This window comes from Podarcis muralis, chromosome 1 (assembly GCF_964188315.1).
Source record: "Podarcis muralis chromosome 1, rPodMur119.hap1.1, whole genome shotgun sequence".
Classification (NCBI taxonomy): domain Eukaryota; kingdom Metazoa; phylum Chordata; class Lepidosauria; order Squamata; family Lacertidae; genus Podarcis; species Podarcis muralis.
Window position 1 is genome coordinate 49,398,618 of NC_135655.1, and position 6,057 is coordinate 49,404,674.

A 6,057-nucleotide genomic window follows, 5' to 3' on the forward strand; every position below is an offset into this window, starting at 1 on the left:
ATGCCTGGGAAGAGAGGGGCTGGGGAGAGCAGGAAGGCCCAGTCACAATGGTTCAGGGTGTGGGGCAGTGGGACAGGCTGGGTAAGGGGCACACAGAGCAGGCAGTGAGTGACTGTGCTATGTGCCAGACCCTCCTCCAACCTGGGGAACTGTGGTTGTCATATCAGTCAGCCTTCGGGTTTGCAGCTGCTGTTGTTGAATGCCAGGTCTGCTCTGAGTAATACCATATTGGTCCGAATATAAGCCGCACCCGCAAATAAGCCGCACCTTTAGAATTTGGGGGGGGGGGGGGGAGAAAGAAAAGATAATCATCATCAACATCATTTTATTTGTATGCCGCCTTTCCATAGTTGAAACTATGCTCAAGGCGGCTTACAACATGACAAGATTGACATAATGACAAACATAACAGAAGTCATAAGCAATAAATAAAACACATCAAAAAGTACACAACCAAATGGAAACAATTTCCACGTAAATCGTAAGATCTAAAACTAGAGACACAACAATAATATCAATAACAGCAACAAGCTCTCTCAACCCCCCATAGAAAATACTCCAGTCCAAGAATCTGTTTGACAGCCTCAGTTTTTGTGGCTGGAGTCAGTCAGCACTCCGCTCTCCCAGGCCAGATGGGAAAGGGCCAGCAAGGCAGGGTGCAGGTCTTCCAGGGCTCACAGCCAAGATGGTCTCATTTAAAACAACACAGATAAAAATCAAAAACAATTTAAAAGAGGAGCCCTTTCTGCTGAGCAGCAGCCACGGTCCTTGTGAAGCCTGTCAGGCCCTGCCCCAAGCCAGGTGGAAAGAGGCAAGGGAAGGGCCCTTCAGGCCCCCAGCAGGCGGCCCTCAGCAGGCAATACCCAAATGTAAGCCGCTTGCTTAAAATTCCACAGGCATTCACACCCGTAAATGGCAAATGTAGAAGAAAATCCTACGGGTACTAGAGAGGACCTGCAAGTGGGTTAAACACTTGTTTGTAGCACCATAAATGCAAATAAAAAATCACTAAGGTAAAGGTAAAGGTACCCCTGCCCGTACGGGCCAGTCTTGCCAGACTCTAGGGTTGTGCGCTCATCTCACTCTATAGGCCGGGAGCCAGCGCTGTCCGGAGACACTTCCGGGTCACGTGGCCAGTGTGACAAAGCTGCATCTGGCGAGCCAGCGCAGCACACGGAAACGCCGTTTACCTTCCCGCTGGTAAGCGGTCCCTATTTATCTACTTGCACCCGGGGGTGCTTTCGAACTGCTAGGTTGGCAGGCGCTGGGACCGAACGACGGGAGCGCACCCTGCCGCGGGGATCCGAACCGCCGACCTTTCAATCGGCAAGTCCTAGGCGCTGATTTTAGAGCTTTAACCCACAGCGCCACCCGCGTCCCAAATTTATTTTTAAAAAAAATCACTACTGCACTGTAAAATATGGGGAAAGCAATGAATGACATTAGACTTAATTGCACAACTGTCTCAAGCTCGCAAATTGACAATAAAACATTTTTTTTGTTCCGTTTTACCGTGTGTCTGTTTCAGCAGTGATATCGTAAAAGCCAATTTTTGTAAGGTCACGAATTTAGGCCGCACTTTAACTTCTCACGGTCAGAATTTTGGAAAAAAGATGTGGCTTATATTCAAGCCAATACGGTACTTGTTGCCTGCATTGCATCCTCACTTTGCCATCCAGTCGGAGCTCTTCTGGGCAGTGTGGGGCTTCTTACAGTCCGGCCCAAAGGAGGTGGTAGAACTGATGGTAGCTCACTGTACACTTCTTTGCAAAGCATTTTGAGGAAATAATCACTTGCCTCCACCGGGATTGTGGCTCCGCTATGATAGCAGATTAATCTCAAGGGGTGTCCAGAGCACTGTCTAGTCCTGTTGTGCTGGATGAATTTTAGTTGGTAAGGCTTGAGGGTGTGGACAAGTCAGTATCCAAATTTAATAAAATAAATGAACAAATTAATTCTTCAAGCAATAACAGTAAATGTGAGCCCACAGCTGGTTTTGATATATACCATTTTTGTGAATGCAAGTGTGCCTGGCATGTTTCTGTGGGCTAGCTTTCAAATAAAATGCTTTTATAATGAAGGAATTAAAATGGTTATTTTGTTGAAAATGTTTGCTTTTTTCTTTTGCTTTTTGTCTGACCAGACTAAGGTTGCTCATTATTTTCATGCTGAGTCAACAATATACGGCAGTTAAGAGAATTCTGGAGCAGGGCATGGGAGTAATGACAAAATATTCTTATTTTCTCAGGTGATTCTGTCATATAATAGTGATTTCTGTCCTTCTTGGTATAATGAAGACACCATTGATGATGTGCTCGTTTCTATCAATATGACACAAGTAAGCTGAGATCTCGTAATTGTCAGGATTGTGTCTGCTTACAACAAACCCTTTTAACCGTTGATTAAATCTATGATTGTGTAAGCAACTGGAGATTGTAGAGCTTTTTTAAAAAGAGAGAGAGAGAGATAAAAGCTGTGTAGAAACAAAGAGTGGGAAAACTATTTGTAACGGGTCTCTGGTTGTTTACCCACTTTGTTCAGAATATTTTTAAAAAGCTAAACTACACCCCACACTTTGCAGTGCTTTGTGCACAAATGAGTTTTCAGTTCATTGCTTGCCTTGCTATTTTGAAATCAGTTCAAATCTGAAATACAGGCTTTTTGGTAATGGAGTGCAATTTCCATCTGAAACTTGTTTTTTGCATTATTTTAATTTTTGCCATTTGTATTTTTTTTCTTGTCTTTTTCAACCAACAGTCAACAAGAGAACACTAAAACACAGACTTCTTTTTGCAGAATCCTGGTATGTATCTAAGATAAAAGGCTCTTGCTTGAAGGTTAATTAATTGTGGCCATTAAACGTAAGTGGAAACATTCTAATGAGATAAAAGCAGGCTGCAGCATTGTTTTCCTACCTCACATTGCAGAATTGAAAGGAAATTGCCCAGCTAAATGATCTCATTTTCAACTCTGTTTGTTCTGATAATTTATTGAATGTTTTGCCTAGCTACAGGGAAAATGTAGGAAATTATAGGAATCAATAGACATTACAGATGAAATTAAAAGGTCATATCTGGAAGACCACTTCTGGTATACTTGAATAGAAGGAGGGCTGTGGAAATCAAGGTTTGAATTTTTGCTCAGCCATGAACTTCAAACAGATAGCCTTTTGCATTTCCCACTGAGCATGGTTAACGGGACTGAAGTTAAAAGAGCATGCTGGGAAGGGGGGCTTTTCCCTGACAAACAACTCAAAGCTTCTCTCTGGACACAGCTTTTTTAAATGTAGGTCTAACTTGTACGGCATATTTCTATTTACAACTTAAGCAACTTTTAAAACTGACTCCCGACCCAACCTACCTAACAGAAATGTCCAAACAATCAATACAGGCCATTCCCATTTTGTTTTTCCTGTAGGAGGCATATGTTAGAATGGCATGAAGAGAATGAAAAGGGGAGGAGGCAAAGAAGCAGTTAAAAAGCACCAGCTTATGTTAAATGTTATTGGAAAAGGATGCTGTGGGATTTTTACAATGAAGGGCAGTATATTAATGTTTTATACAAAATTGTAAAATATTTGTACAGATCCCCCAATAAAACTGAAATAAATAACATCCCATTGAACAAATTAGACATGTCACCCAGTCCTGTCTGAATAAAAATGCCTGGTGATCACACTATGCGTGACACAAAATATATCACTTCAAGTGCTATTTCCCTCCCACACTCTAAATAGCAGGTCCCAGGAAGACACAATCAGGATGGGGACCATGACACATATGGGGAAGCCCTTTCATCCCCTGTCATGGTCTAGAGAAAGTTATCCCTCCTGCCCATTCCCCACCAAGCAGCTATTAGCCCTGGAAGGGAAGCTAGCAATGAACTCTCTCTTCTTGGGGACAAAAGGCATCTCAGGAAGCAGGATTTTCATAAGGGCTGTACTGAGCACAAAAAAAGAGTTAACCCCACCCATTTCTTGCATGCCACTGTCCCAATCCTGATTGACCTACATTGGCTCCCAGTATGTTTCCGAGGACAATTCAAAGTGTTGGTGCTGACCTTTAAAGCCCTAAACGGCCTCGGCCCAGTATACCTGAAGGAGCGTCTCCACCCCCATCATGAGGTCCAGCACCGAGGGCCTTCTGGCAGTTCCCTCACTGTGAGAAGCGAAGCTACAGGGAATCAGGCAGAGGGTCTTCTCTGTAGTGGCGCCCGCCCTGTGGAACGTCCTCCCATCAGATGTGAAGGAAATAAACAACTATATGACATTTAGAAGACATCTGAAGGCAGCCCTGTTTAGGGAAGTTTTTAATGACTGATGTTTTAATGTATTTTTAATCTTTTGTTGGAAGCCGCCCAGAGTAGCTGGAAAAACCCAGCCAGATGGGCGGCGTATAAATAATAAAATATATTATTATTATTATTATTATTATTATTATTATTAATTTTTATTGCACTGGCACCTGCCATTTAGAGTTGGAGTAGGGAGGAAGAATAATGAAATTTGGAAAGGATGGGTTCAGTGTCACAGGCCATTTGGCACATGGTCATTCTTGCTTCCCAGCAACTCCAGATACCAGTTACATCATTGCCAGGAAACAATATTTTGCCAATATTTGGAGTGTGTGGTAGGACCACACTGTCCAAGCAGATTAGTGATGGCTGGGCAGGCTGCCTGAGGAAAAGACAAGGCCCAGAGAGCAAGAGCAGAGAGTACCACTTAATAATGACATCCACAAGAATCTCTGGATATTTTCCAGCATCTCCCCCCCCCCCGCCCCAACGTCAAAGCTATAGTGGGGATTATCACATTGTGGAGTTTCATGTTTCTCTTCTGAAGTACAGAGTGTGCTTACATTACCAGCTATTTTATTTGCACTTGGAAGAAGAGATTCCTGGCAGGCCCCAAACCCACTTGGAAATGGACGAGTCACAAAACTGTTGATATATATGTGTAGCTTGTAAGGGCCATTTCAAACTATGTACAACCCCGGGTGTTTTCACCCAGGTTTATAGTAGCATTCAGGTAGAATGTGAGGAAGAGACCCCAAATCTGGAGGCAGTATGCTTCTGAATATCAGTTGAGAGCCAGTGTGGTGTAGTGGTTAAGAGCAGTGGACTCATAATTTGGTGAACCGGGTTTGTGTCCCCGCTTCTCCACATGCAGCTGCTGGGTGACCTTGGGCTAGTCACACTTCTTTGAAGTCTCTCAGCCCCACTCACCACACAGAGTGTTTGTTTTGGGGTGGAAGAGAAAGGAGAATGTTAGCCGCTTTGAGACTCCTTAAAGGGAGTGAAAGGCGGGATATCAAATCCAAACTCTTCTTGCTATAAGATGCAGGAGAAAAGAATGCTGTTGTGCTCAGTTCCTGCTTGCAGGCTTCCCTTAGGCATTGTCTGGCCACTATCAGAATAGGATGCTGGAATAAATAGGCCATTGGCCTGATCCAGCATGCTCTTATGTTCTTATGTATAGTACTGTATAGTAACACAACATGGAGTCATAGCAAATCATTACTCCCCAGCTTGGTGCATGTGCCCATATTCTTGGGACATGAATATCCCCTTAATGTTCATGGCAAGTTCCACTGGATCACTGCTGTAGAAACTATGGGCCGACCTATAAACTATGAAGCAAATAACTTCTTATTTTCTCCTTCCTCATGTAGGGATGGACATAACTACTGAAGTCCATTGCATCTCAATTCCCGGAGATCTGTCCCATCCTGTTTCCAGGCAGATGTTAAAGCGCAAATTCATAAAAATCCATCCACAAACACTAATTATAAAGGTAAATTTTAAACAACTTATAAGGTGATCCAAAGGTTACACACTTTATCCATTCTGCCCCCCCTCCAAATAAAAATAATTTCCTTTTAAACCTTCTGAAAGGATGTATCCAACCACTGCCAACCTGAGTAGCTAGGATACAAGGACTTTTGCTTGAATGAGCACGCCTTGACTGAACATAGAACAAGTTACTGTACCTTGGGAGCAACAGGGCTTGATGGCATGCCATCACTCCCAGAAAAACATGGCTGTCCCCAGGAATCCAAA

The 6,057-nt window shown here is 43.3% G+C and overlaps 1 long non-coding RNA gene across 2 annotated transcripts; it reads left to right on the plus strand.

Annotated features, from left to right (window-relative positions):
• Positions 1-1,652: 1,652 nt before the first annotated feature.
• On the plus strand, positions 1,653-5,784 carry LOC114595595 (uncharacterized). 2 transcript variants are annotated; one of them, XR_013392819.1, is made up of 4 exons: positions 1,653-1,730; positions 2,249-2,338; positions 2,758-2,803; positions 5,670-5,784. It is a non-coding gene; the product is annotated as an uncharacterized LOC114595595 (long non-coding RNA). The 2 variants fall into 2 exon arrangements; XR_003706299.2 differs by having other exon boundaries at positions 1,668-1,745.
• Positions 5,785-6,057: the final 273 nt, after the last annotated feature.